This window comes from Neopelma chrysocephalum, unplaced genomic scaffold, assembly GCF_003984885.1.
Source record: "Neopelma chrysocephalum unplaced genomic scaffold, ASM398488v2 Primary Assembly neopelma1_91, whole genome shotgun sequence".
In the NCBI taxonomy this organism is placed as follows: Eukaryota; Metazoa; Chordata; class Aves; order Passeriformes; family Pipridae; genus Neopelma; species Neopelma chrysocephalum.
The window spans coordinates 1,550,197-1,561,122 of record NW_020897753.1 but is presented as its reverse complement, the minus strand read 5'-3'; positions in this window follow the sequence as shown (position 1 = coordinate 1,561,122).

Here is a 10,926-nt window from a genome sequence, read left to right as displayed (position 1 = left end):
ATCCATATATATCAATATCCATATACGTCATATCAATATCCATATATTTTACCAATATACATATGTATCAATATCCATATATATCATATCAATATATATCTCGAACTATACATATTTATATGCAAAGTACATATATATCATATCAATACGTAATAATCATATATAAATGCACATATATATAAAACCAATATGCATATATATCATAATTTATATCATGCAACATAAATATGCAATATATATCATAACATATCATACAATATGCAACATATACATATATAAATATGCAATATACATATATACCATATAATTATACATACATATCATATCAATGTGCAATATACATATATACATACTTTCTACTGTATACACACATATGACTTCTGATAGCTGCTCAAAACTAAACTTACTGATTGCAAATAAATATATTTCATAGTAGAACTGTCAGGAAATTCTCGCAACTATCACGTATTTTACATGTTCCTGCTTGAGTATTGTGTGCTGCCAGAGAAATCCTAAATTCCTATTGATTTATGACAATTTGCTGTAAAGGAGACTCAACGTCATTTCCTGAGGCTGCCTTCCCAGGATAAAGGGCAGATGTATCTGAACCCCATTTCCCTGATACCTTCTCAGATGGTCGTTACCATCAGTCCTGGGACCCAGTGAGACACTTCGTTATCCCAGTGCACACTGACCACAGTTCCCAAAGTGCCTTCACACCTCCGGCTCCTGCTCCTTCCTTCCTTCCTTCCTCCTCCTCACTTCCTTGAAATGAGTCCAAATGTCCTTAGGAAATTTCTTATGTTGTAGAGTACATTTATCTTAACTGACATCTCAAATTTTCATTTGCAAAGCTCAGCCTTTTAGAGTTAAAAGTCTAAAACTTTTATAATATCAAGACAAGGTTGCTCTTCTTGCAGAATTCACTAGAGGTTTCCTTGATCTCTTGCTGAAGCTTCAGCATGAGAAGCGATAGGATATATTTTATATAAAATATTATCCTGGCCCCTCTAGATGAAGCTGATTTCAACTCCTCCCCATTTTTGTTTCCCTAGAAGTAAGCCCAGCATGTAGTTGTTACGCTAGTTCCTGCAACAGTGGACAGTTATTAATTGTTCTCTGCAAACAAGCTGTCAGGAAATCACCTGCTTCAGTCAAACTACATCTGTGAAGAGAATTTTTGCAAATTGAATTTCTGTGCTACTTCTCTGACAATGATTTCACTCACTACTTACAAAAACTATCTTTTTCATAAATAATTTATTAATTATAAATAATAAATGATAAATAATAAATAATAAATGTATCTTGCAGTATATTGCTCCCTTTGCCCATCAGGTGTTCCTCAATCAGAGAAAAGTGCCGCCTCTTCATCCAAGTCTTTCTTGTTCCCTCCCCTCTGGAGCATGTCCTGGAGCAGGCAGCGGCGGCGCAGGTGCCTCAGGTAGTTCATGAGGGACACGGGGTTTTCCCTCTGCCGGCCGATCCCCTCATCGCTGAGGTGGGAACCTTCAACCAGGCAGCAGGTCCTTGGCCACGCCGAGGGTGTCCAGCCCTTCTCCTGGGAGACACAGGGCAGGGAGCACGATGGAAGGGGCAGAGGGGCCTGAGAGCCCTCTGGCTGGGCTTGGGCTCTGGGGGAGCTGGGGCCTGGCTGGGCTGCCCCAGGCAGCAGGATGCCTGGAGCAGGTCACAGGCAGGCTCTGTCTTGTGGCCCTTGTGGCTCAGCCCATCCTTGGTTCCTCCTGGGAGGAAGGAGGCTGAGCCCAGCTCTGCCTCTGGCCTTGGGTGCAGGGCTGGGGCAGAGGCAGAGGGCCCTTGGTGCCTGCCCAGGCTTTGCTCTCCAGAGGGGCCGTCAGTCCTCACCCTACACATTGCAGCCCCAGGCCGTGGTGTGTCCTGGCACCATCCCAGCTGCCTGACCCCATCCCTCACCTCTCTCCGTGGCCTCTTGGCTTTTCTCCAGAGGCGGCATCCAAGCCAAAGCACGGCCACCAGCAGGGACAGGGCCAAGCAGCCGCAGCCGAGCACCTTCAGGGGCCACAGGCCGGCACCGCCTGTGCCAGCGCCAGCACCCGGCTGCTGCAGGGCCTGGGCAGGCACATCCACCCTGGCCGAGACCCTGATGGGACGGCTGCCCGTGCCGGGGGTGCCGGGGAGGGGCGATGCTGCACAGAGCCCCTGGAGCAGGGAAAGCCCCAGGAGCAGGGAGAGCCCCGTGCGGAGCATCACGGTGCTGCTGCGATCCCCCACCGGCACCCTGAGCTGAGCTCAGGTGTCACCAGCGGCACCAACAGGGTCTGTGCAGTAGGAGGGTGGTGGCCTCAGTTGTTCCTTGCACACTGGGATGTCATAAGTCCATTACCTGGCAGCCAGAGGGCTGGGAAATGGAATGTGAGGGTGGCATGAGAGGGTGGTGGCATCAGAGAGAGCACAGAGGTGACACCAAATACGCTGTGATGTCACAAGGCCATTTCCAGTCAGCCAGTGGGCTGGGAAGTTCACAGCAAGGCCAGAAGGTCTGAGCACATGGCTGTCTCAGCTGCTCTGTCTCATCCTGTCATCACTTTTGAAAAAGAACATAGAGATGCCACTTAAACACTAACTAGCAGCATAAGCTGCACACCGATAATCCTAATTAGGCCTTTGCATATACTTGGGTCTCAGGATGTGTTTATTTTTACCAGAGAACATATAGTCAACCTATCTCAATAATTTCATAACACTTCCTGTACATTAACTCAATTTTGTCAAACCACTTCCATCTCAAAATATTCATGTCCATTTACATTTCATTCAAAAAACTGCTGCTTCCACTTTGTAAGATCACATTGGACCCTTCCCTTTCAAGCTGCTTCTAAGATTTATCAGTTCTCCTTCTTGCCTGTCATACTTTCTTCACTCTGGATCTCGTCCCTCCTTGTTACAGAGGTCATTGTTCTACATGTGTACAGCTACAGAGACAGTGGAGAAATAAATACTAGTCTGTCTCCTGAAGAACATGAGCCAAAACGATTTAAGAAATTGGGGGTGCTGGTGGGTGAGAGGCTGGACATGAGCTGGCAATGTGTACATGCAGCCCAGAAACCAACTGTGTCCTGGGCTGCATCCAAAGCAGTGTGGGCAGCAGGGGAGGGAGGGATTCTACTCCTCTGCTCTGCTCTGGTGAGACCCCACCTGCAGTGCTGCCTCCAGGAAGAACATGGATCTGTTGGAGTGAGTCCAGAGAAGGTCACCAAGTTGATTAGAAGGATGGAGCACCTCTGCTATGGGGAAAGGCTGAGAGAATTGGGACTGTTGAGCCTGGAAAAGAGAAGGCTTTGGGGTGATTTAATTGCTGCCTTCCAGCACCTGAAGGGAGCCGACAACAAAGATGGAGAGGGACTATTTACAAGGGCCTGTGTGACAGGACAAGGGGGAATGGCTTCACACTGACAGAAAGTAGGGCTAAATTAGAGAATAGGAGGAAGTTCTTTGCTGTGAGGGTGGTGAGGCCCTGGCACAGGTTCCCTGGAGAAGCTGTGGATGCCCCATCCCTGGAAGTGTCCAAGGCCAGGCTGGATGGGGCTCGGAGAAACCTGGTCTAGTGGAAGGTGTTCCTACCCATGGCAGGGGGTTGGACTGGCTGAGCTTTAACATCCCTTCCAACCCAGACCATTTTATGATTCTGTGCTTTTACCAAATAAGCCCAAAGCACTTATTGCAGTGGAAAAAAAAACCCAACTTTGAATATTAAACAAGTGCTCAGAGAAAAACAAAGACGAGGCTGCTCAGCCGCTCGCAGCTCCCACGGGGGTGAGCCGAGCAGTGCCCGAAGCCCCTCACGGAGCGGCCACGGAGCGATCGGAGCGCAGGGGCGGGAAGAGCCAACACTCCCGTGTCTGTGTCTCAGCACCAGCGACACGGGGGGAGTTTGTTTTTGAGCGGTTTCGGGTTTTGCAGCGAGGCCGGAGCCGGGCGGGCCCCGGGGCGCTCCCGCCGCCGGGCCCGTGACGTCACCAGGGAGCCCGCGCGCGGCCGCCTCACGGCACCGCCCTCAGGGCCCTCACGGGTCCGCCTTCCCCTGACACCGCTGTCGATCACCACCCAAAATACATTTCACAGTTAGTAATATCTAGTAACAAATTTGCTTACACTTCTTGCCGCCATCACCACCTAAGACAAGCACCTTTTGCTCTCGTGTTTGCGGTGAACACACTCCAGCCTGTGGCCACCGTTTTGTGCACAGGTTGTATTGTATATTAATAACAGGAACTTGAGCACTGACCTGGTAAGAAACAAACAAAAAAAAAAAATCATATAATGCTTTGGGTTGGAAGGGACTTTAAAGATTTTCCGGTTCCACCCCCCCCTGCTGTGGACAGGGACACCTGGAACCTTTTCACCCCTAAATTTTACTACATCTCCACCACATCCTAATCTTCCTCCATAGGATCTTCACCAGGAATTCAGAAGCCTCCTTCCTGGCCTGCGTTATAATCACACAAACTCCTTCTATGGCTTTCCCCCCCCCAGTAAAACTGTGTTTCCATTAACTTTTGCATTATTGACTTTTTTTTTTTCCCCAAAGAGACAGCCTTAAATTCTTTTTAGCGATGCAAAAAAATTGTCAGGAACAAATGCAAGTCTTTTTCAACACAAGTTTTTGGCGTACAAAACTATGTGGCTTGTGGAGAGCGCCTTTGTCTTCCACATTACCAGGTGCTTCCTCTTCTGTTGGACAAAACTACAAGGAAATCATGTGAAGTCCCCAAACCCTTAGAAAATCTTTGGCTTCCTTTCACAGATTTTAACATGAGGTCCAAATCCCAGTTGCGAGTTGCTCTGTTGCCAACTTTTTTTTTCCCCGTTTAAAATCCTCATTCTTGACAGTGATGCTGGAGTGAACCAACAAAGGTTCCACAAAGTACTTTTTTTGCCTCTCATATGTCAGTAGATACATTTGAGCTAGGACAGTCTGATTTACGGGGTCGGGGGGGAAGGTGGTTGTTGTGGAAATGTTGCAACGCATTTGCCTTCTGGCTTCAGCCTTTCTTTGACAACACTGGCCACTACCAAAGCAGCTTTGATGTGACCTTGTGTATTCATCTCTCTGTCCTGTGTAAGGTCCTGTGCACCTTCCACTCCCCATTTTCCCTTTCACCGTCCAGCTCTCCATCTGTCAGCTAAGAGGCAGCACAGCATGTGGCTGACTCTCAGCTACGCATATTTTCACTTGACCCTTCTGTCAAACCTCCTTGAAGTTGGCAGCAGGTTCAAATTATGAAGATAGGGCTGTCAGGCTGATGGATGGACAGCCTGATCATGGAGCCCTTCTTCCTTTAGGGAGGGAAGCAAAAACGTTATCAGTGTTTGGTCCAATGCTGTTCTCCAGGAGAGCTGGATTTCAAATCCAAATATCTGTTTTCACTTGTTTTTTGATGCCTTTACTTAACTTGTCCCTTGCTGTCAGTGACAGTTTCCAAACTGGCCAAACATTTATTGGTTTTTTCTTTTTTCCTATCTTCTGGTCCTTGCTCTTCTCTAGATTTGTGGTGCTAATCCAATAAAAATGTGATCTCATCCTGTAAATCATTCCTGTAAAGCATACAGGTTTGATGTGAAAAGCTTTCTTTATTCCTTTTACAAAGATTCCAGCTGTGTTTTAATGCCTGATTTTGTTTTTGTTCTATTTCTTGTTGATTATCTTAGATTTCTTTGAAGCAGCCTCTACTGGGTTTACTTCCTAATTTGATAAAAAGCTTATCTACTGCTTTAATTTATTTTGGATAAAAGTGGCTGTTGAAGTCCAGAGACTTCAGTGAGGCTTTACAAAAGATGTTCCAGGCAAGAAATAGCTGAACATTTGGTTTGGGAGTTTTCAGTGCTTTTGGACACCTGCTAAAGGACAGAGATCTTGGGGAAAGGCAGTAGAAGAGGAGAAGACTCACATCCCTTTCCTATCCCTTTTAACCCAGATGAGAGACACCCTTAAACAATCAATTCAAGACAACTTTAATGCTTTAATGAAGAATTTGTCTGGGAAGTGGCCACGTGGAAAAGAAAAAAAGAAAAGGCAAGCACATAGAAACACGGCTCTATATCAATAATTCCGGTTTAATTTAGGAATTTTCGGCTCATTTCTTCAGTCAACAGAAAAAGAAGCTGAATAAACCAATAAATACAAACAGGAACTGTTATCTGAATGACTGCATGTACAAGGAGATTAGGAACTGAAGGCTGGACTCAATCCATTCAAATATCACATCATTAATCCCCCTGAAAGACTGGCTGATCTTTGCAGGTAGCATAAATAAGCCTGCAATTGTCCTCCAGGAATGCTTGTTGTTTCCTCTGCATATGAAGAGGCCCCTCATTTGACTTCCAGCCAGTTTTTACTTTTGTAAATTTTACTTAATGTCTTTTCCAGATAATGAGCCACTTCACATGAGGAAAATACTCCAGCATCCTGGACCTGTCTATGTAGCATTCCAGGCACTCCCGGCTGCTCAACGCCCACACACAGTTGTTTCCAACGCTCTTTCCATGGCATCCCAAACAGCTCTGACTCGGTGTGATTGCGATCTGTCGGCCAGCTTTCAGGGTTTTGACTACATGGGGGCCAAATCATAAGACACGGGACTTTTGAGAAATGAAACTTCAAATATGCACTCATCAGTTGTTGCCAAAATAACCACTAGTAGCAAATCCCTGCGAGGTTTTGTCTTTATTCCTTAAAAAGTGAGTTATGTGAGTGCTGGGTACGTAGTGGCCACCGCAGCAGGACAGTCATCTCCCATCAACTGCTACAGCAAATCAGGAAGCCAGGACTCGCACAAAAGTGGTTGTCAGAGATCATTCCTCTCCATGCCTACACAAAGCATGGTGCAGGTTTAAAGCTGACAATTTAAAAATACGTATTTTGGCCAAACAGGCCAAGCTGGTGACTAAGTAACTCCTGAACTGGGCTTTCTACACGGGTTTGATCATCTCATTATTTTTATGGGGTTTGTCCTGCACGGTTGCTTTCTGCAGCTCTCCGTGGGTAATGATTTAGTCCAAGCCAGAGTTGTTTTATTGCACTCAAGGTATGATACAATTTCAGTAGGGCAGTTTTCACAACATCCTCCTCTTCAAATTCTGTGATACTGGTCCAATTGCAACAGAGAGACTCCAGGATTCCTAAGTTGACTGTGAAGCTTTAAGAAAAATTGGCAGAATTATTCGCTTACTGGGGAAGTTCTGATCTTCAAGATGTGAAATAAGGGGAAAAAAATTCCACTGTCATCCCTCAGACAAGCTCATGAGCTCTATCAGCGAATTCACATTTTGGTGAGGTTGAGATCAGTACAAAAATCAATGCAGGTTTATTTTAGGACAAAATTTGCACTTTTAAACTACATCTCTTAATACACAACTAAGTTCATTATTGTTATCCTTCTGCATTTTGAACCTTTTGTCTTTCAAAACATTTAACTCACAGCAAAATAAGGCAGTTTGTGGCAAAATCATCTTTCACATGTACCGTGCTTGATTTCCTCTCTGACATCCTTTTGGTTCCTAGGCACTTTTATTTAGTTTCCTCATACAAAACTCTAAAATTCACCAAATGAGAAATATGTGGAAAAATTGGTGTAACTTCTGGTTGGTTCAGGAATTATGGACCTTCTTTCCCCTCTCTGGCTGTAAGGACACCCTTCACATCAACTCTTGCCCGACACCAGAGGCATTGCTCATCATTGCATAGCCTCTCAGGCTCTCTCCCTGCTGATGCTGCTCAGAACTCTATAAGGAAAAGATGAACCTGTCCCAAAATCCTCCTAAGCCCAAGGCAGCTCATGCACCTAACTCCCTCTTTGAGTGCCCAGGCTTTAACCTAAGGGGAAAAGCAGACAGGGGAACAAGGAAGGCAAGTAGCTTATGCTTGAGGGGTTTGCATTCCACAGAAATTATTTTAATCTTAATCCCCTGTAGCAATCACAGCCACCCTAAACCAGTCACTTGGCTGTTCTTAGTCCTTTTGGTAACCATTTCTGTTCAGATTTGTATTTGCCATGGACAAACTGCCAGAGGTGGCTCAGACACACACATTGCTGACTGCAGTGGGCAGTTTTTCTGTTTAGACTTAAAATGTCCATCTTTCACTTGTGCCATTGGAAACCCCTACAGACTCTGTCTGCCTCAGTTGTCCTTTCCCTCCTTCCTCGTCCCAGAAATATTAAAAGGGAAAGAAAGGTCTAAATGCACCGGGCAGGATTTCAGGGCGAAGGCAAGGGATTTGTGCAGTGCCAAGATCACGGGACGCAGTCCAGGAGCATTTGCCCATGAAAATGTGGCAACCAGCCTTTGGATTGGGTGTCTCTGAGGATGGGAGAGGAGCAGGGTTTGCCAGTGGGCTCACTGGAGGCTACAAGCAATGTTGTTTAAAACTCACAGTCTTGCATGGCTGAAATACAGAGCTGGAACAGTCCTGAGTGGGGATTAGTCATATACTAGTGATGAGGGGGATAGAAAGTAATAATGACTTTAAATGACATTAATCTAGAGTGGATCCAGAACCCAAAAATACTCCTGTTTATCATATTTTATGTTAAGGACAGAAAAAATACACAATACACCTTTCTGCCACCTTGCCTTGCTTTTTACAGGGATGCAGTAACATAGTCTTCTGCATGAAAAGGTCCATTTTTACTTTTAGAAAGTTGCAGTTTTTAAAGTATTCCAGGAAATAATGAAAATTACTGTGCCATCAGAAATACCAGTGTTGTTGTTCTTATCACAGCTACAAAACTGAGATTGAGGCATTTAACTCATGATTTAAGACAAGTGCAAAACAACCTAATTACTCTAATATTTTTAAATATATATAACATAGGTTTCTCAGACTTTATTTAGACAACCCACAGTATTTTGGTTGGTTGGTTGGTTTGCTAAAAAAGTACGTGATGGCACAACTTACTATTTTTTTTGGACACCACCAAAATATGAAAATAACAAAGAGCCAACTTGCTATTAATTGGAAGTAATACATTTAATTTTGAGGAGGAATAATTGAAAACATACGTGGCTCTTCATCTCTGGTTGTCTGATCTTTCTTGGTTTTTAAATAAACCCTCTTGTGATTTTCACTTGTAATATTAGAGCTTTAAATGCCTGGCTTAGACTTATAGCATGAGCTCTGCTGGCTGCCAACTTGGAGACAAACTGCTTTATACCAGACCTCCCTAAGTTGCTAGAAAAATTAGTTCTGTCTCACTTTTAAGAGTCTTGGTTTTTAATGTGTTATTTCACTGCCATCACTTTTGCTGGTTACATGACATTTAGTGAGAGGGAAAAATAAAATCATGAAGTTCAGAAGCTAGAACTTCTAGACCTTATTTTCATGTTTAAAAGGATGAGATGGTCAAAAACATAATTTGTTTTGTTTACACCAAGGGATATGAATTGCAAGGGGGGAAAGAAAAAAGAGGATTTAGAGCTAATCATCTTATAAAGAGACCAAAAAATTCCCACCTACAATGCATACTGGGACAGAGCCTGCAGTTTTTCCCAACCATGATGCCCTGCCAGGACTTGTCAACTTGAGAACCAAACCAACAAGGACACGTGATTAGATAAAATGATTGTACATTAAGCATTTCAGGTCAATACACATGACCATACAGCAAAATAGCTTTTTCAACTAATAGTTAAAATTACTGTCAAGTCTTCCTTCATCCTTTCTGTGCATTTTGTCTTGCTACGACTTCCAGGTAGAGGCCAGGCTTCCTAACTGGAAGAAAGAAGGTGGCCAGCACATGTACATGTGAAGAGAAGACATGACACAAACTATCTAATTTCAATAAAGAGTTCTCACAGTTTGTGACTTTTTAGTTTTATAACCATTTTTTCTTGAAATTAGTCCTCCAGCCAAGTGAGTGTCAAGGACAGAGGATGGCAGGAGCACAGAAGTTCTGTTGGAGTTTTGTACCAGTGAGTCACTCAGCCTACCTGGGCATTCCGGAGGAGTGTAGATCCACCAGTGCCGCACGTTGATTTCCAGTGAAGTTATAAAAACACTGAGCCAAAAAGAAAAGCACTGATAACACAGAAGTGTTCGCCAGAACTCAGCACAGTTAGAGGATTAAGGAGTCAGTGCAATTTGTTGCTTTCATCCCCCACCAAATTCGTTTTCCATACAAATTATTAAGCAAAGTTATGGAAGACTATCTGTGGACCCAGTATTAAACCAAAATTAATCTGAAGATGTTCAAATGTTTTTGAAGAGCAGTTTAATTTAAAACAGTTGAGGTCTGCAAATATTCCTCAGGCACATCACTGCAAAGCACTCTTGTAAAATCCATCTCCATCTGTATTTCCATACTGTGTTCCTTAATTCCTTCAGCCACTTTGGGCACTGTACAGCCCCTCGTGCTAAATCTAACTCTGTAATATCCTTTACATAGTGAGATAAATTTACTTGCTATAAAGACTAGTTTTCACTATCTATAATTTAAACCTCTGTTTTATGTTTAAATTTGTAGAACATTTTGGAAATTAACAATACTTCTTTCAAACTGCAAATTACCTTTCAGCTCCTTTCTAAAGTTTCCAGTCATTTTTTGATGCGATGTTGTATTTCCATTAGAGCTGATACAGCAAGCCCTTAAAAAAACCCCCAACATCCCAACTCAACCCAAACCTTAAGACAAATCAACGGCCACATTCCAGGGAACAGCAATAATTTTCTACCTACTGTATTTTCCCTGCTCCATTGATACCTTCATCACCAACAAAAAATATGGTTTCTAAAAATTGTATCATCTAGATCTGCCTTGGATTTTTTTAACATGTGTAATGCTGAACATCTTTGTCTATGTGTAACCATAATCATGGGAATGTAATATTAATAGCAAAAAGTTTAATTTTGGCATAATTTGACTGAGGCACAGAAGAAGAAAACACAGC